At 39.4% G+C, this 20,333-nt stretch overlaps 1 long non-coding RNA gene across 1 annotated transcript; it reads left to right on the top strand.

Annotated features, from left to right (window-relative positions):
• The first annotated feature begins 296 nt into the window (after window positions 1-296).
• On the top strand, window positions 297-18,745 carry LOC134270380 (uncharacterized). The gene is made up of 3 exons (XR_009992794.1): window positions 297-568; window positions 818-948; window positions 18,626-18,745. It is a non-coding gene; the product is annotated as an uncharacterized LOC134270380 (long non-coding RNA).
• Window positions 18,746-20,333: the final 1,588 nt, after the last annotated feature.

Here is a 20,333-nt window from a genome sequence, read left to right as displayed (position 1 = left end):
TTATCCCTCACATATGTTTAATGTCAGCTATGCTAAATAGCCCATTTCTGTGTAATTTGAGAAAATGTTTTTGTCATGTGCTTAAAGTATGGCCTGCTATTCATGTTGTCGAATCTCCGCAAGATTTTACCCCAGTGAAAAAGGCTTGTAATTGTTTATAATTGTGATTATGTTATCCCTCACCTATATGTTTAATGTCAGCTATGCTAAATAAGCCCATTTCTGTGTAATTTGAGAAAATGTTTTTGTCATGTGCTTAAAGTATGGCCTGCTATTCATGTCATCATTTAAAAAGTCAATCCTAAATAAAATCTGTCTTTAAAAAATACATTTTACAAATGACATTTAATATGATTAGAGTATAGGAATCCATATATATATAAGAGATATTATTTTTGTATTACATTTATAAGAGGCATTGTCTCATGTAATTTAAATCATAATAACAAAAAATGGGTTTTATTTTTCTATACAGTCCTCAAACCTGGAAGATATGTTTTGTTCCTAACCAATCCATTCTCTAAGTGAAGTGAAGCCTGGCTGTTGGTCTTCCTTTGGGAAATATACAGTGAAATAACTAACATAAAAACAAAAACAAAAACTTGAATCTAAAAAAAAAAAGTTTCAATGAGATATCATTTTAATTTATTTAATTATTATTATTAAGATAATTATTTTAAATGTTTATATTTTTAAAATGGATAAAAAAAATAAAATCTGATAATGGAAATCAATACTATAAAGATAGCAAGTTTTTAATCTTTAAGTGCTAATAAATTTCTGAATTTTCCATTAAAATATTGACATTATATCACAGGGGAAAAGAAAAAAAACTACTTGAGTGTTTCTACTGACCCCCCACCAGAGATCTGCTTATGAGTGCATGGGGATTGCGGTGGACCTTCATCTCCTGTTTAAAACAGACATTAGAGTATGACAGATAAAAAGGTACTTTTTTTTTTTTTTTTACATCACATGAAAACACACAATTAATGATGATGATGAAGAATGTACACATGTTTTTCATAAGTGTGTACAAATTGTTCAATATAATGTCTATAATGAATCCAATTTCCTTGGGCTAGTCCACACCCAATCTTGTAAGGAAAAGCATAAGTCTGGTAAGGTAAACTTTCCCCCATTTCTTGTAAACAGGCTTGAAACCATTGCTCTCTGTTTTGTGGGGTATCCTGATAAGTGGAAATTCTTTTAGGTCGGTGACTTGCTTTTCCATAATCCCATTGAGCTAGTAAACAAATGACCACAGGGGTTTGTGAGGGAAACACCTTAATAGTGCCTGGAATTCCTCTATCTTCTTCTACGGCTAAATTTCTAGTCCCTAGAGGTCTGCGAGTGGCATAGAGATTAGCTTGTGGGAATTTCTCTGCAATACTTTGACTCAATCCATGAGCTTTTACAGTTAAACAATTACATTGATGAACAATAGCTTCTACCTCACAGTTGAGTAAATCACCTTGTATCTCCTGGAGACTCATGATGTAAAATGAATCTATTTTTTAAAACACCCTTGTTTTTATAGAACAACAACAACAACACAATAAAACAAGATTTTTTTTTTTTTATTATTCAGGTAAATCTACAATCTCTTGGAACTAATTCTTTGTTTCTCACATCAGGTTTTAGAACTCCATATTCTTCATAGTCACCTTGTCTATAAAAAGTTCTTTCCAATTCTGGGGTGCTGTAAGACATCTCAAAAACAGGTTAATTTATGAATCTTTCTGTACATGTATCTCCCTTGAACCATGTTTTTCATTTGAATGAATCCTCTCACATGATGAAGTTTTCCAGTTTCTGGATGCCTTTCTTTTTGTAAGATCAAGTATTGATAATCACTTCCAATGATTTGATCTACATCTTCCTGTCGGCACCCAGTTAAATTAAATATCCAATTATTGGCTATTCTACCTCTGTCTTGTTTTAAGTAAGCAATATATCCATTGCCTGTATTTTCTTTCTGTTTGTTTTGATAATGAGCCTTAATATCCTCCAAGAGTTTGTTGTTTGGTCTTATGTTTTCTTTTTCCTCCTCCTCCTGAGGTTTATATTCTACAGGATGTTCTTCCATCAAGGGAGGTGGTATAAATACTGCAGGATGTTCTACCATCAAGGGAGGTGGTATGATATCTTTTCCTCCCTCCTGTATAAGTAACCATTCAGTTTCCTTTAATCTAGTGTTCTTTACTGGAGGTGTTACCCATAATTAATGAAGCCAGTCCACAACTGAGGTGTGTTTTATACCATGTTTACTATTTATACCTTTTTTAAAATTGTATTTATTTTTACCAATCTTTAAAAACCCCTCAACACTTTTTTTTGTTTTGGTGTTTTGAAAAAAATCTATGGTTAAAGGGAGATAACCTATTTTTTTCAAAAATGACAAAAAACCCACAATTTTTTTTTTCTTTTATTGAGATCTAACAATAAATAACAGTTCAAATCTTTTTTTTTTATTCACATCTTGACCAGCTCACATTCTTTAAGAACTTTTTCTTCCTAGCTTCTCTGGCTGCAATAGCTTCAGGTTTCTTCCAAGCTCCTATCTCCCATTCTATCCAATCTCTGGGCTCCAATTCCTTATTTCTCTCCTCAGGTTTCAGAACCCCATATTCTTCATAGTCACCTCCTTGTTTGTAAAACATACTTTCCAATTCTGGGGTACTGTGAGACATGGCAAAATCAGCAGTGATATGAAGTCTGCACATAGTCAGTCCTCCTTCTGGTTCCTTCATTTGAATGAATCCCCTGATTTGATGCAGTTCTCCTGTCCAGGGATGTCTTTCCTTTTGTATAATCAAATACTGGAAACCGAAGAAGAAATCATCTTGGTTGCTCAGAAACATGTCTATATCTTCTTCTTCTTTAGGCTCTTTAATGGTGAAAGTCCAATTAATGGCTGTCCTGTAAAATCTGTCTGGACATTTAGGATCATTGATAGGCTCATGCAGGGGTATATATTCATTCTTAGGTTCCGGATCCAGGGTTTTCAACTCTATTCTTCTTTTTGTTTGAGGAGCTTCGTGATCCCCCTCCATAGGTTCCGTCATTCTCTTTTCTAATAAGGCAAATTTATCTTTATCCATCTCCATGTCTTCTAATATTCTAGGAATTCGTTTGCCAAACTGTCGTTTACTCAACCACATGCCCCCCAACTGAGGAGGATCGTCTTTAACACCTTGTTTTTATACCCCCTCACCTTGAAAGATAAGGGCCGTGTGCAAAACATGCGTTTTACCTACGTTTTTTTTTTTTTATGCTGACTACATAGGTAAATACTTGGCACCGATTCAAGATTATGACGTCACGCTTCACAGTCAAAAGCTCAGTCTAGCCTAACCAGTTCAAACTGGATTTTTTTCTGAAAACACTAACACAAGACAAAGAACACAGATTTTGATTTTTTTTTCATTCTTTATTTTGTAACAACAAACAACAAACAACAAACAACAAACAACTCATTTACAATACATTTTGATAAAAACATTGACACTTTTGTCCATGACCCGTAGGTAATTTATGATAAGTGTTTTTAAACCAATTCGCTACGTATCTGTCCCTTTGTAAAGCCGTACTCTGGTCAAAGGGGAATAGCCACTCGTCGGTTTTCTTTCTTTTCTTGTCTCTTTGATGTAAATAATACACGCAATATTGTCCACACACATCGGTATTCCAGTCTTGATAGCGATACGGATTATAAATCCATTGTTGAGCATGACGCTGGATAAAATCTTGAATTTCTTTTTGTAAGGGAGGAAATCCATAAGAATCGAAATATTCCACCACGGGATTGCTCACATATAGACACACCCAATGTTCTCCAGGTCGATCTTGAGGATCCGTATTGACCACGACAGCTTTTTCTCCAGGTCTTAATTGATCCGGTAATAAATCTACAGGATACACGCCTCCAAAAGAACTCTTGAATTCTCTGGATAAGACTTCTCTCAATTGTCCCGTATCCATTTTTTTTTTTGTAATCAATGCTCACTTCTCTCTGTTTGTTAATTTCTAATAAGTTATCGAATTCTGCATACACCACACAATTGATGGTGTTAACCGTATTGTTGGTAAACTGCACTTCTACTCTCAGATTTCCTGTTTCTATGATGTGGAATTTATCCGATTGCGCTTCTTGATCTTTAGTGAAATCCCAGCCCCATAGAGTGTAGCCGCTTTTATACTCTTCTAGGGTGATGTCCGGAGCCCAATCTTCTCCTAATTTTCCCAGAGCTTGATACAGACTGAGATATGATCTCAGATATAAATCGTCGTTGAAATTAGGCTCAAAACAACGAGTACTCATGGTCTCTCCGTTGATACTGACATCTAATTTCTTGATCCCAAAGTTTTGGAAATGAAAGGGATTTTTAGTTTTATCTCCGTTAAAGGCCGCATTCTCCACAAAGCCTAAAATGAGACGTTTAGGCATCTGGCCTTGAAACAGATGATCCGTAATCTTAGACTGGGTCCTGGGCCAATGGTAAAGGTTTTCACTTCCACTCTTCTCAAGGGATATTTGGCTCTGTGGGTATTCAAACTCTGATTAATGGTATTCATCATGACTGCTGTGGGTTTGACTTTTCTCACCCACAAGATCATACTCAATATTTTCACTTTTCCTGTACTTCCTCCTTTGATCATCATGTAGAAAGAGGGTCTAGCTCGATTAAATCGCAAACGGACGTCCACTCCATTAGGTAGAAATCGATCTTGTTGAAACAAATCCAAATGTAAAGTATCCAGCAAACTGATTTTCTTACTGTCAGCAATAGCTTGGTGTCTTTTTCGGAATCCTTCGTTTTTAGAATTGGCCGGTAACGCTGTGAGGATGGGTTGGTTAATGGTCACCGTGTCGGCACCACCATCTTGACCCGGAGTTACATCAAAGGTTTTATTTTGAGCTACACCAAGAGCCTCTAACCCCACTTCGTCCATGTGTCCTGCCGTATCTTTTTCCCACAGACTACAGGCCCTCGTCTGTGTCTTTAAAGTTCTGGGTCGGTAAGACAATAATTTCTCCAGATAAGCTTTGTAAGGATAGGTATCCGTCCCTGGAGTCACTATTTTTCCATTCAGACTGACATCGATTTCCGTAAACATGGAATGTAAGATATTATTCACGGGACTGGAAGTGCTGTTTGCCCCAGTCAGATTACTTCCATCGTCTTTGGTAAATTTACATACCATTTGAACATAAGTTTGAGATAAATCCAGATAGTGATCTCCTTGTCCTTTGATTTCAAATTCGATGGGAGCGGTGTCGGAATCTAAAGTACTGGAAATGGGGTAATATTCTTCCCATTTCGAGTCTTCTAAAGCAATATTAGTCGGAGGGACTTGAAACAATTGTAAATTGTTCATCCCACACGCACAGGAATCGGGCTGTAACATGATGTGTCTACTAGGATTCAGTTTTCACAAATGAACCTTCTGTTCCCTGGACTGGTCTATTTATACTCTCTCTCTCACTCAGTCAAACACATCTAAATGACGTTTTCTTTTAGGAATTCCTCCTTGTTTTTTCCTTTTTCTCTTAGGACCCCCTCGGGCTAACAGGATTCTTCCTCTCCCTGTCTGCTTTCTTCTTTTTCTTCTTCTTCCTTGACCTGTTTGTCCTTTTTTCTTCTTCTTCTTTCTAAAGGGTAAAGAGACTCCTCGATTGAAAGCAAATAGACCTGTATTTTTGGCCGCATTGAGTCCGTGGGTTAAAAGAGCATTTCTGATGTTTTTTCTTTTTCCCACCACATCCCTGCCTATCTTCACTCCGGCCATGATGGCTTGTTGTTTCCCATGTTTGAGTAAATCTTTGACAAATCCTCGACCTTTTTGTGGCCCCATGGCTAACTTGGTCGCTTCTTTGAGAGTCAAACCTGAGCCTATGCCCGGTAGGGGTATGTTAGGGACTGCTGCCGAGAGGAAGTTTAAAAAATTTCCTCCTTTTTGAGGTTTCATGTGAGTTAAAAGCCTACCCAATTTGAGTAATCCTGTAAGAGGAGTTCCCGATAGATTATCCAAGGGAAGGGCTCCCACCAATCCAGAGATGATAGAACCTACTGCTCCGCCTTTTTGACGTAATAAACCTTTATGATAAGTCCAACTGTGTCCTCTTTGTCTCAGTAATCCGGGATGATACTGCATGGTTCATGTCGCTTGTTCAACTGACCTTTATATCCTCGGGGGACTTCCTTTTATACCCTTTACGGCTGAATACAATACAGACAGCAGACCAGACAAGCCACCACGCCCAATAAGATGGAACACAATAACGGTACATTCATCTCAGTATACTTTTCTGAAATGAAGTTTCACCACTGATTTACCACTTACAAAGGGCATGGGAGTCCCTAAAGGAGTCATGATGTGAATCTCAATGGTATCGAAATGTTTTTTACTTAGTTTCAAATATTCCGCTCGAATGGGTTCCCATTTGGCTTGTTTTGAATCCTCCAAATGAAATGTACAAGGCACCACTCTTAAGAGTTTCAAGGCATTGGAGCCTACCGTCTGGGGTTGAATCAAGTCACAATAGACATACATGGATTTCAGATTTTCATATAAATCCACAGTACTGTTTCCCAAGTAACTAATGTTGATCCATTTGGTCATGTTTTCTGTATCGTTCTGAAGAATGACCTTCTGACCGTCCATGCCTAGCTTATAAGCTAGGGATGTGGGGAAACGAATGCATAAGGGAGTAAGCATTTTTTCATTGATTTGATACATCACTCGATCATAGGTCTCGTAATATACTAATTTCATAGATTTTTCTTCATTTCCATCACCAAGGGTTTTCCATATTTTTTTCAATGATCTCTCTAGTCCTAGACTTATTTCCTCTGTTAAGGCCTTGGGGTGAGTGTAAGGCCCGGGTCTGAAGTGAATTCGTCTAATTTCCATCTTGCTATCTAGTTCAACGAGTGCAGGCCGTTTAGTATGGGCCCAATCGAGCAGTACAGGACATTGACGTAATGGCATTGGGTCTAAGGTTTTCATTTTAAATCTGCCATAAACATTGGGGTTTTTGATATGGCGAGCATAAGACTGAGGAACCAGGATGTCAAAATAAGCCTCCTTTTCTGTAATGTTTTTCAATGAATTGGGATACATCATTTCTGTTAAAGCCACTTCCCATTCTCCGTCGGTTAAATCTAGGGATTGTGGTAATAAGGTTTTAAATTGAGCAGTCGTATTGCTAGAAAAAGAGGCCATAGACCCATCACTGGGTAAAGTCATGTAAAACCCACTGCTCTCGGCCATGTTCAATCTAAGACTGAGACTCTAGACCTTAAGACCTTTGTATTTATAACAACACTTTTTTAAAAAAAATTCAAAACATTTATTCAAAAAATTTACACATCTATTTCTTCTTCTTCTGATGATGATGATCGGTCCTCAATCACTCGAGTCAACAAATGTCCTTTCTTTTCCACCGAGTCTTTAATCTGGGAAAAGGGGATGCGACAATACAAGTACTCTGTAGGACAATAATGAGGTGGAAACATCAGTCCTTTTTTCTCCATCTTGAAATAATATTTCAGACAATCTCCAATGTCCGAGTACCATGAACTTTCATTCTGAATGGTGTTGATGGGTGTCAGTCGATTCCTTTGAGTACAAGTAACCCATTTGAATTGCTGATAATGTTGGTTGATTTTCACCCTCACTCTAGATCCTGTTAGAGGATAGGGAATTTTCATTCTTTTTTCCAACCACACATTCTCCAGGTAATAGCCTGGATGATTTTCAAAGAAATCCATGATGGCTCCTATTTTAGTTTTCATCCACCCTCCTTGCATGTACATACACTGACTAATGGGACTCTCACAATACCAACGATACTGCATCTTTGAAACAAAAAAAAACACGTCTGACTTGTTCAGTGTCCTTTTTCAGAATGAGAGAGGGTTTGTTATATACCTCTTGATAAAACCTTTCATCTATTTTTATTTTATTTTTTAAATTTTTATTTTTTAAATTATATTTTATTTTTAAAACAAACAACAAAACAACAAAGAATTTTTAAACACAAATTTTTATTCAAGTAAAAAATACAAAAAAAAAAGAATTTTATTGTCCTTCATATCGGCATAAGGGGCATTTCTTGTAGGAAGTCTCAAAGAGTTTCTTCACACACTTTTCACAACACGGATATTGCCGGCATTGTCCGCATTTCCATTTTCCTCGAGTCTTTTCCTGGTAGCACATCATACATTCTTTCAAAGGTCTGTTCCTGGTCATTTTCACCCATCGGGGAGGCGGTATGTTCTCAATTCCTTTCTTCCAGATGAAATATTTCAGGCACCAGCTACAACCACAAGTCTCCATGGAAGGGGGGTCATCTACCATCCAGTGTGGCATAGGTTCTCTACATTTACTACATCCCCAGTACCAATCAACAACTTCTCCCGCATCGTTGTAGCCGACGTATTTATGTATCTCTTTCGTCTTCTCATTGCAGTGATAGCATATTGTTTTTTCTACATCAATCCAATAGATAATTCTCCACACAAAAGACATGATGGCTAAATAATGAGTGCAGGGTACTCCCAGCTCCGCTTTATATACCTGCTGTGAGCCGTGTGCACCTTTGACCTACCTTTTTATACCTGTAAGGACCGTGTGCAAAAAATTAGGGGGCGTGTGCATCAATACGATAGACCTACGTTTTTTATGCTGACTACACAGGTAAATACTTGGCAGCGATTCAAATCCGTGATTGTGACGTCATCATGACAAAGCTAGTGTATATAGAGCGCTCTGTTATGTGTATATAGAGCGTTTAGTTGTATGTGTGTATATAGGGGAAAAAAATAACTAACAACACTAGAATTTTTTTGGTTTTTTCTTTTTATTTTTTTATTCATAACAACAACAACAACAAGAACATCATAATAACAAACATTCAAAACTTCTGTTCAGTTCTTTTTGTATGGGAAAAGGTCTCCTCATGTACAAATAGTCTGTTTCACAAGCACAGTCCATGATATCGTATCCTTTTACGACCACTTCTTCCAAATAGTCTTTCATACAATCTCCAGCTTTTTTCATCCATTTCCCATGAATCCAAGTCTTCTCGGGTCCCTGTGTTCGGTGAGCCAAGACGTAATTGACTTTCCATTTAAATTCTCCATATTTAGGTGATCTGGGTCCTAATAAGACCATGTGTTTGCTTCTTTTGCGGTGCGGTAACTTGAATCTCTTATACAGGTAGATTTCATTGAGACCTGTTTGTCCTGGATTCTTATCAAAGAAATCTTGAATACATGTCTCTTTGTTTTTCATCCATTCTCCTTTGTGACTAGTCCCTTCAGGTTCTACTATTTTCCAACGATACTCTGAGCTTAAAAAATCCATGATGTGTGCTCTGTCCCTCACTCAGATCAGAAATGATCTTCTTAGGCTTATGGTGTCTCCTTTTTATATAGAGGGGTGTATCTATTTTTAGATTCCGGGATTAACTGGGTGAATTGGTCTTCTTGACCCTAGGGGTATGATGTATCATGGTAGGACTAGGCATGATGTAACCGACCGAAGAACTCACACAGACCATCCAATATTCTCGATTAGAATCGTGTAAAGCTAACATGACCACACTGGTGATGATGAGGGAAATACAAATGAATAATTGTGCAAAATACACAATTTCTTCTCGAGGAATATTCTCTCCACAACATTTCCAATGAGGTGTTATTTGATGAGATCCGTTTGGGGAATCCATGAATCGAAACTAGGGGGATATCCTTTCCACCGGACTTTGACTTCTTGAATGATTTTCTTCCCGACTCGTCGCTTTTTATACCCCAAGATTTCCTCTACTTCGTACACGTCGTCTTTTTTAATGATCTGTTGTAATTCTTTCTCGTAAAAAGTCCCTTCTAATTCCTCCTGGTTGTAATCTTGTACTCGATACACGTAAGGATACCGACCGGGGACTCGTCGAGCAATGGTAAATATTTCCGTGGTCCAGTTCGGTAAATATCCTTTTTCAAAAGTGCGTTTAGCTTTACTGATGCGCACTTTATCTCCTGTTTTAAACTTGGGGGGTTTTTTGGTTTTAGGTGATGATTCTTCCCCATATAAAGTTTTCCAGACTTTTAACACATTGGAGGGCTTCACTTGAGCTGGGGTTCTTTGGATACTGCGATGATAGGTATGATTGTAAGCATACACTAAATCCGGTAAGATCTCTAAATACCGTCTGGTTTTATTCCGAGTGAAATATCGCCACATGCGTGCTTTGAGGGTTCTCTGAAATCGTTCCACGATACTGGCTTTGGTGTCCGTATTGCGAGTGGTAAAGAAATGAATGGATTTAAACGCCTGTAAGAATTCTCGATTGGTAAATTCTTTGCCTTGATCCGATTGAATGCGGACGGGACGTCGACCGTCTTGTCGGAAAATCTCTTGTAATCCTCGAATCATTTCTTTCCCCGTTTTCTGTTTTAAAGGCACCACCCATGCATATTTAGATAAGACGTCAATGGCACACAATAAAAAGGTATAACCGTCATTATGTTTCTTTAAACTGGACACATCCGCTAAATCTAATTGCCATTGTTCGTCTATATCCGTCACTCTGGTCTGTTGTCTCCGGAATTTTCGGTGAATGGGTTTATGTAAGGTATAGGTATCTTGCTCTTTTAACCATTCTCGTATGGTGTTTAAAGAAATCTTATGTCCCAGACTTTTGACCTGACGATACAAAGTCTGTATGCCTCCATACCCTCTCTTAGGATCGTAATAAATCTCTGTTAAAATGTCTTCTACTCCCTTCTTCTTCTTCTTCTTCTTCTTTTCTTAGGCAATGATAGCCAATTTTCCTCGATTTGTTCTAATTTCTTATTGGCTTCTTCTTCTTGGGCTTTTAATTGCTTTTGGGCTCGATAGGGACTATATTTAGGTGTGAATTTTTTTAACACCCTTGATCTTGCCTCTACAGGTCGACTAATAGGGGTCAAAAAAGAAGAGGAAGCATCCTGAAATCCGCTCTCTTCCTCTTCGTCGTCGTCGTCACTCAAAGCCCCTTTAGGAGTACTGATTTTTCCTGGTTTCTGCATGGCTTTTATAAGGTCTCGATTTTGCAAGTAAGTCATGGGAGTACGGGTCTCTTTTAAAGCTTGAGCAAATTCATCTAATCCTTTAGGCACCGGACGATTTTTCAAGGATCTGGTTCTCATGTTTTCGGCCATTATATCCACAATGTTAGAATCGGGCACTTTTTGACCTCGATAACTGATTTCTCCGTCTTTATCCCAAGTCAAGACGTTGGTTTTCTTTAAATGATTTAATAATAATTCAGCTTTCCTTTGCATGGGTTTATTCACACTTTGAATGATTTGTTGATCGATCTCGGGGTCTGAGGCTGCTAGTGGTGCTGCTGCTACTGCTGGAGCTGCTGCTGCTGCTGCTGCGGGGGCTGGGGCTGCTGGTGCTGCTGGGGCTAAGGGTGCAGGGGTTTTTTTGGTAGTCGTTGGCTCTCTCGCTTGTTGTAAATAATTCCTATACCGATGAAGTTCTTGACCGTATAAAGCCACTTTTTCTTCTGGAGTTAAATCTTCACGTCTGGTAATCTGGTCCAATTCTTGACCTATACTCAGAGTAGATTGAAATTCCGGAGGTTTGGGGAGTTTACCTTTGAGTTCATTCAACAGAACTTCAGGTACTAACACCATTTTACGACTCATTTTTGTATCTTGTTGTTCCTCTTCTTTTTAATGGCTTTATAGACAGAATGTCCGGCATCCAACAGTAAAGGTGCTGCTGAGATTAAAAGGGGTAAAATACCTCCTCCTTTTTGTTGTACTAATAAAGCTCGTCGTTTCTGTATGGATTGGGGTCGGACCAGTCTCCTTAAGATGTGTTTCTTAGGAGCTAGTTTTCGTTTCTGAGCCGAATTGAGAGGTAACACCCCTTTTAATAGGTTGTAGACGATCTCACAAATTTTCAGAATACAATCTCCAGAACAATGTTTTAAAATCCCCGTTTTTAAAGACGAGGAATAGTGAGGGTCCGATAACACTCTTAAAAGAGGGGCATGCGCTCTTAATCGCGTACAACATCCCTTTTTCTTCTTGGCCATCTTTGAAAACAATGAAGAGAAGTCTCTCATGTCACTCCCTTTTATAGTGTTAAGGAGGGGCATATCCTCCGTGTTTGTCGCTCTCGTGTTTATCTCTCGCTTTCTCCCTGACATAAATTTTCCCACAATATCGACATTTATATCTCAGGCCTTTAGGTAGTTGAGGGGTGGAGGCCGTCAAGGGTTGAAAACGTGTGATTTTAGGGACATGAATGGGAACTTTAATTCCAGGGGTAGAGGAGGAGGAGGGAATGCCCACATTCACTCGAGGAAACACTTCTAAATCGCTGGCTCTTTGACTACCTATGGGTCCCATAGCACGATCCATTCTCAGTTCTGCTTGTTTCTTGAGCAATTCTCCTATGGTCTTTTGTCTTTGTTCCTTATAATACTGATTGATTTCGTTTTTTAAACTTTCGGGCATGGCTTTACGTTGAGCTAGAGTTTGAGGAGCAGATTTTCGCCTTTTCGCTGTTTTCTTGGGTGGGGCTTTTTTCTTCTTGGGAGGGGCTTTTTTCTTCTTCTTTTCTTTCTTCTTTTTTCTTCTTTTGAGCTGCTCCTCCGACACGGACCATCCAATCCGGAAACACTCTTTGTTTCTTATTATCGACTCTTACCACTACACTCTTTAAACGACGAACCCGCCGTTTTTTAGGACTATTCCATTTGAATAAATGACGAATGATGACTCCACCTAGAAATCCAGCACCTCCGCGTTTTAAAATAGCTGTTTTTCTGTCTTGATCACTGGCCGATTGATCGGCTATGATCTTTAAATCTTGACGATGATTATTAATAAACTTTTGGGTCTGTTTATTGATAGGTAAGACCCCTTTCATTAAATTGCGAGCTCCCATGGCAAACCAATTCAATAAGGCTTTACGCCCTAATTCGATTAAATGGGCTCGCTTCGCGGGATCTCGTTCCCGCTGTAAACGTCGTAAGGTTCTCACTAATTTACTCTTGGCTGATGGAGCCATGATGAGATTGAAATGAACAATGACTCAGAAGAGTGTGAAACACTTTTATTTATACTCTTGAGGCATGTGTACAGTCAACATTTCAAACATTCGACTTCTCAATCGGTATTGGTCTGGGGTCTGGGGACTCAAGTCCACGAGAAGATATCCGTGAGGTACCTGGGTGGCTTCTTGATAAGCAGACATCAAATGAGGTAAAGCTAGCTGACGACTCAACACACTGATCTGAGATTTGTCTCTGGGATTTTTGAATAAGACTAAATAATGAGCATTCAAACTAATGGTGCGATGAGAGGCGGCTCGATCAAATAAATTCTGAGTGATGTAAATCACACTGGTATTCCGATGATGCGCTTTACGGGTAAACCAATCCACAATAGATTCGATGGCTTTTCCTCCCATCATGTCGTCAAAAATGAGTAAATGGGGCACACTCAAATTGGCTACTAATTTCTCGTCGTCTTCTGGAATATTTCGGATGAAAGATACCTTCTCTTTTAAAGAAGTGTAAGCGGGTTGCCATTCCCGATAACACCAGACGATTTTTTCGGGCATGGGGGTGATCCAGTCTCTATTGTTCACTAATGTCTTGACGAATTCTGTTTTGCCCGATTTCGAGGGTCCAGCAACCACCATGGTAAACTCGTGTTTCAATTGAAAAGAAGGGAGGGGTGTCTCCTCGGAATACATGTTGATCAATGAAGGAAAAGTTGGGTTCAGGGTCTTATTTATAGTTAACACAGAAATAGGCGTTTGGACTGTTGAATCTCGCCTCGACAGATGGGGCAAAACTGAAAGGAAGGAGCACACAAAGCACAGCAGCATACGTGTCCGCAAGGTAGAAAAACGATTTGTAATTCCTCGTCTAAACAAATGTGACATTTTCCTCGAGCCTGGACGTCTGGTTCTGGGTTCAGTAGAGGTTTGATCTCAGGTAAAGGTTTATATCCCTGCTGATCTAAACCCGCAATAAACACATTCATCACCCACCCTCGTCCTTTATACAGATTGATGTAAGGACAATTGGGGTTCCAATAAGCATGTTCTACACAAGGATCGTCCTCGGGATCCCAATTACTAAAAATCATTCCACAATGAAAACAGGTAGCGTTATCTTTCACTCCCCTGTAGTAAAGCCCGGCTCGAGCTAGGTCTGGTATTTTTCCTAAGAGAGGTTCTGGCCATCCCTGCTCAAAAGTAGCTTCTCTCTTTGAGAGCCGAGCATACTGGGGATAACGCATGGGTTGATCTAGCAATTTCTCAGTCATGACTGAACTTTTGATTTGTATTGCTCCCCTTTTTATAGGGAAGAAGAAAAATAACAACACATAAAACAACAATTCAATTTTTTTTAATTCAAAAAGTCAAACATATCAACATATCAATAACCATAAGGTAAAGTGTTATAATTCTCTACAATTTGTCTCTTGTCATACACAATTCTATACTTTTTCTCTAATGGTTTGGTCACGAGCTCATGATCACGAGTCCTCTGGATTTTGTTGGGATAAGTTACTGTCACTTCCTCTATTTCTTCTTTCAGCATTTTTTCTAAAGTCTCTAGGGACACGATCTGGGAGGTACGATAGTTGAGAGTGATTCCTTTGACTTTATGAACCTCGGTTCCTTTGGCCGTCCGGTAACCATAATTTTTAGGGCCTGCCGACATGAATTTGATGATGTGATCCCCGTCTAATTCGTCGGTCCATTCTCCTAAACTATTGCCCAAGGTAGGATTAAAGGCTCCTTCCCGATGTTGGTAAATGATACTGTCCGTATCGAAATAAAGGACCCGATCTCCTAAAGGTTGTAAAGTCTCGTAGAGGTGTAAGCGGGCATGCGCGGTAGTAAAACAAGCCAGGACCACGTTTCCAAAGGGACATTCTTCGACGAATTCCTGTTTGTCTTGATAATTCACTAACATCTTGTCTTCATTGGGGTTCTCTTTATTGTCTAAGAGTTGCATGCCCTTGATGTCGAGAGTCGAATCTTGTAAGAGTTGCTGTAATTCCTCTTCGTCCAAGTATCTGGTTTTGGGTAATAACAAGCGTTGAGCAAATTTTCCCCACAGACAATTTAAAAAGAGTTTAGCAATGGTTCTTCTCACTGGATTCTTCTCGATACTGAGAATGTCCATTCGGATGCCTGTTTTGTATAAGACTTCTCGAATGTAATCTTGTTCTTGTTCTGAGGTCTTACAGTCGAGGGGAAATCCGGAGGCTTCCTGTTTGATCTTGAGGAAGGTATCGATGTAAGATCTGAATAACTCTTGACTGCTTTCTTTAAAATGCCATACTTCGTAGATTCGATCTAAGGTATATCCCATGTCTAGGGCTTTATGTAATTCGGTCGTCACCCAAGTACCCGTGAGACTACGTTCCTGGTCGGTGTGTGGACATCGATCTTGAGACGTAGAGTCCTGTCGTTCGGCACACGTGCGACATAAGGGAAATAATAACTTGCCTCCCGTCCGATAAGGTAATACGGGGTGATAGAGGTCTCGGGGAGGTAAGACCCGACAGTGAATGAGACCGAAATAACTTCTCACGTCCTGGAACTCGTCTGTGATGATCTCGGGATGCCCTACGGGAAAAGGTCGGTGTTTCAACACGTAAGGGTATAGGGAACAAACGTCCACGTATCTCATGTCCCCTTCCTCACAATATAATCGGGTGGCATTGGTCCGACCTCCGTACAGGGCTTCTCGAGGTTTCAAAGGATCCGGAATGTCCAGGTTTCCTACAAATTGCTGTAAACTCTCATCTTTTTGCACTTGCTGATCGAAATCGTGCTCCCAGATACCACGGACGGTATACCCCATGTTTTCTAAATCGCCAGTCCTTCTGAGGGTTTCTTCGTGTAATTGCTGGTAAGTAAATTGGGTCCGATGAGGATGAGTTTCGGTCTGTAAACTGGGATAGCAGGTGGGGCATCCGTGCCAATAGCACCCGTAAAATTCGTAGACGGTGCGAGTCGCTTCCTGGTATCCGTCGACGGTATAATTTCCGATCTGGACTTCGCCCCCGTTTCTGGCATGTTGTATGTGACATCCAGTCTGTTGACTCATCCAGGTGAGCCACCGACAGGCTTTAGCCGAATATTGTCGTGCCGGTTGATACCCGAGGTTCGGAATGATGGCAATGGTGTCTTCAGGCATGAATTGTCGACGGTAGGCTAAATTAGCAGCACTGGCAAAAGTGATGGATTCCTGGAAAGGGTCCACATTGACCAAACTCTTGAGGGTGGCTCTAAACTTTGCACAGCATCGGCGTAAAATGTCGACGTCCGAGACACAATACTCTACAAACTCTTTCTGGAAATTAAATACTTTCCCCCTCTGTTGTTCGTACCATTCAAAAAAAGCCCGTCGTCCACTGATAGACATTTCGTCCGGATTGTAGAAAGCTGCCGGTGGATAAGGTCCTACGTAATTCTGGTTCTGTTCCGTATTGAAAAAGTGGGGGAAATAGCCTTTCTTCAATTCGTCGAATCCGAAAGCGGAGGGCATCTTGGCTAAAGCAAACGGTAAGAAATTATACGAGTCGATGAATTTCAGTCCGCATATTTCCATGTATAAGATCTTACTGCCGTTCATGATGACGTTAGGTTTCAGGCAAGAGGAATGCACCAGGTGATTCAAAATGAACTGTCCGTCGTAGCCTTTGAAGTTATGGGCGATGATGATGGCCTCGTCGTGTACTAAAGTGGAATTCTTAGTACCTGTAGTGGGTTGTAATAACCAGTCCATGAACTTCTTTAAGGTGTCTGGTCCTTGAAATAGGTGCTGACGGGGTCCCATGTGTTGACAATGAGGACAGGGTTGGTCTATGGGTAAGTGACTGCAATGTTGACAGACGCGGTGTGCCACACACAGATTAGGGATGTGAATGCCGGTTTCCTGAGTGCATTCGAAATCGAAATAGATGTAAAACTCTAAGGTCCCTTTCCCCTTCTTCTTCTTCTTCTGGGGCTTCTGTTGTACGTAGCACTGATGATCGGTATAGACGATTTTCTAGATCTTACACTGTTTCTGTCCTCCGCATTTGTGATGAGGGAATAATTTCTTAGGTATCCAGGACTGACACTTCTCGCATTGTTCCATTAAATTGCAGACAGTAGTGGTGGTCTTCTTACTATGGGGTCTTAAATGATTTTCGTAGCAGGTCCTGTTCTTAAACATTCCATGGCATTCCTGGCATTTAATCTCGATCCCTTCATCGGGACAATTAGGGTGTTGTCCTAAACAAAAGGTACAGCGATGAGGACACTTGGAGCGATGGTCTGTGACATGACTGTACCCCACGTCGCAATGATCACAGTAATATTGGTTCCCCGTTACTCCCGGCATGGATATGATGGCATCGTAATGATGGTCGTCTAACAAAATGTTCAAACAAGTTCCGTCTCCCCAGCCTTTGAAGATGCGCTCTAAGGTGAGTTTAGTCGAAGTAGACTTGAACTGAAATATTTTCAGTCGATACTGAGGAGCTAATACCTGTTGTAATTTCGTCCACTCTGCATATCCACAAGCTTGAGTGATATCACACTCGGCCTGTTCCATGAGGGCTATGGCTTGGTTCTTCTGGTCAAGGATTTACATCTCCTAATCTCATGCGTTTCCATTGTTTTTCCCATTCGGGGTCTGGATGTTCGGGTTTTTGACTGTGTAATCGAGTCACGACGATGGCTCTAGCTAAACAAAATTTATCCCAGGGATTGACGATCCGAACGATGGCTCTTTTATTGTTCTTAAAAGTCTCCTTATTCACTTGTAGATGTTTGGTTTTCTGGCCACCACTTCCCTCGGGATACTTGACCCGAAACATATCAAATTCCATGCCCCCGTCGCCCAGTTTGAACCCCTTTCTGGATTGTTGCACGGCTTCAATCTTGTCTAAAATGACGTCCTCGTTAAAATGTTTACATTGAGTAAACTCGTACCAAATCTCTGATTCCAGAGATTTGTGGCGTATGTTCAGGCGGAGGTAATCGTTAGGATTACACTGCATTTTCGATTTGAAAGTTTGTAACATGTGTCTGAATAATCGCCGAACGAATCCTCTGTTTTCTTCCTCTGGAAACTCCTTAAAAATCACAGTGTAAAAATCCTCTTGAGCTTTAAATTTTCTAGAGTGCACCCTTTCATTCACTGTGACTCGATAATACTGGGATATGGCCTTGGGTTTGGGTGGTGAATGAATAGGTAACTTTGACCCCTCATGCGCCCTAGTCCTTTGCTGTTGCTGTCGTTGTTTTTCTAGTTGAGCTCTTCTCTGTAATAGTCTGGCATTTCTTTTCCGAAGCTTTAATTCTCGCTCTTTATTTTCATCAAGAATTTGATCTAATTCTCTTTCCCGTAATTGTCGTTGTCGTTGTAGTTGTTGTTGTCGTTGTTGTTCTAATTGAGCTCTTCTCTGTAATATTTTAGCATTTTTTTCCCGGAGCTTTAACTCTTGCTCTCTTTTCTCATAAAGAATTCGTTCTAATTCTCTTTCCCTTTTTTTCCATTCTAATAATCGTTGAGCATGTAACTGTTTTTCTCTAGTAGAATCCATGACCCCCCACAGGCAGGGAGCTGGATCTGACTGTAGAATGAGCTGAAAGTAGGAGAAAAGCCGTATTTATACAGTGGATGACGTCACAATGCATAGGTAAGCATATTTTTTTTTTTTTTGCACACGACCCTAAACAAACTTGAATTGCTGCCAAGTATTTACCTGTGTAGTCAGCATAAAAAAAAAGATGTAGTAGGTTATCGTATTTTTTGCACAGGGCCCTTACAGATGATGCAACAGGTATAAAAGTCGCTGCCAAAATCGTAGTAGCAGCAGCGTATATGTATAATGTAAACACGTAGTAGTAGTGTAATGTAAACACACACCCCTATATTTAGGGGGATTATATGTACTGAATTCTTGACCCACCTATCCCCCACAGGGGCTGCACTCCCTTGACCCACCTATCCCCTACAGGGGCTGCTATCCCCCACAGGGGCTGCACTCTGCACTCTATTGACCCACCTATCCCCCATCCAGGGGCTGCACTCAGTTGACCCCGTGATATAATATTGTCAAGTTTACTATCCCCCCATATTTTCTAGGGGCTGTGTTCACCCCCCCTATATTGAAAAGATATTCAAAGCTAATAAGTTCAAATTTGTTTTTGCTTTAATTGTATTCCAAATTTTTAATTTTTAATAATGCTTTTTTTCATATTGACATTTTTTATTACATATAAACTATTAATTTTTCATATAATTTTTTTAAGAAGACGCATGAATTCAGTGTCATGCAGTGAAAGGGGTAATCATGACCAGTTTGAAATGTTTGATATGATCCAGAATTTTAATGGAAAATAATGAATATGCAATTTTATTGAAATCTCTAATGATGAAATATAAACGTACGGCGAATGAATGAAATTGTTTGTATGACAATCTATTTTCGAAAAAGATTGTTTGCTTTTTTTTTTAATTATTGAAATTTTTATTTTGTTATAACTTAAAAGGCTATTGATCTTTCTATTTTCATCGTGTAGGATATTTCCTAAATATATTCCTTACACTAGTGTGTCAGTTTGACCGGAAGTACTGATTATTTATATTTTTTTCAAAGGAAGTAAAACTGCACCTCCCTCTGGTGAAGACAAAAGTATACAAAATCAAATTTTACCAGGGTGAATTTATGTATGTTTAAAATATCAAAAGGATAAATAACACAAATAAACTTTTTTCCAGAAATCAACAACATTTCTCATAGATTAATGTAAATTGATGACAAGTATAATGTTATCCAGGTATATTGGGAAATTTTATAAAACTTTATCATAAGGTAAAATAATTGTGCAAAATTTTGTATAGGATTATATAAAAAGCGAAACGAAGTCTCGTATCTTATCACCAAAGAAATCCTACGATTCCTTTATATTTTAGGGATAACCCGGATTTATTATTTATATCATTTCAAATCAATCAATCAATCCATGCATTAAATTTTTGCTTGTGTTTTGTACCCTTAAATCTTGCTATCTTAGAAATCGGTACATTTATTTAAAATTTTGATAACGCCCGATAATCGGACACTCGGAAGAGGGTTGAGCAGCGAAGAAACGGGTAAAAAAAATAATACACTGTATGTTTTTTTTTTCTTTCCTAAAAAAGATCGCAAGTGGACTGGTGAAACTGAAAAATATATATGGGCCTCGATCGAGTATTGCAATTTGATAATAAATCAACAGGAAGGATTACCCGGTAA

The sequence above is a fragment of the Saccostrea cucullata genome, unplaced genomic scaffold, assembly GCF_032062105.1.
Source record: "Saccostrea cucullata isolate Sc308-1 unplaced genomic scaffold, CSIRO_AGI_Scuc_v1 ctg2737, whole genome shotgun sequence".
Lineage (NCBI taxonomy): Eukaryota > Metazoa > Mollusca > Bivalvia > Ostreida > Ostreidae > Saccostrea > Saccostrea cuccullata.
Note: the sequence above shows the minus strand (reverse complement) of the source record. Positions and strands in the feature narration are given on the sequence as shown.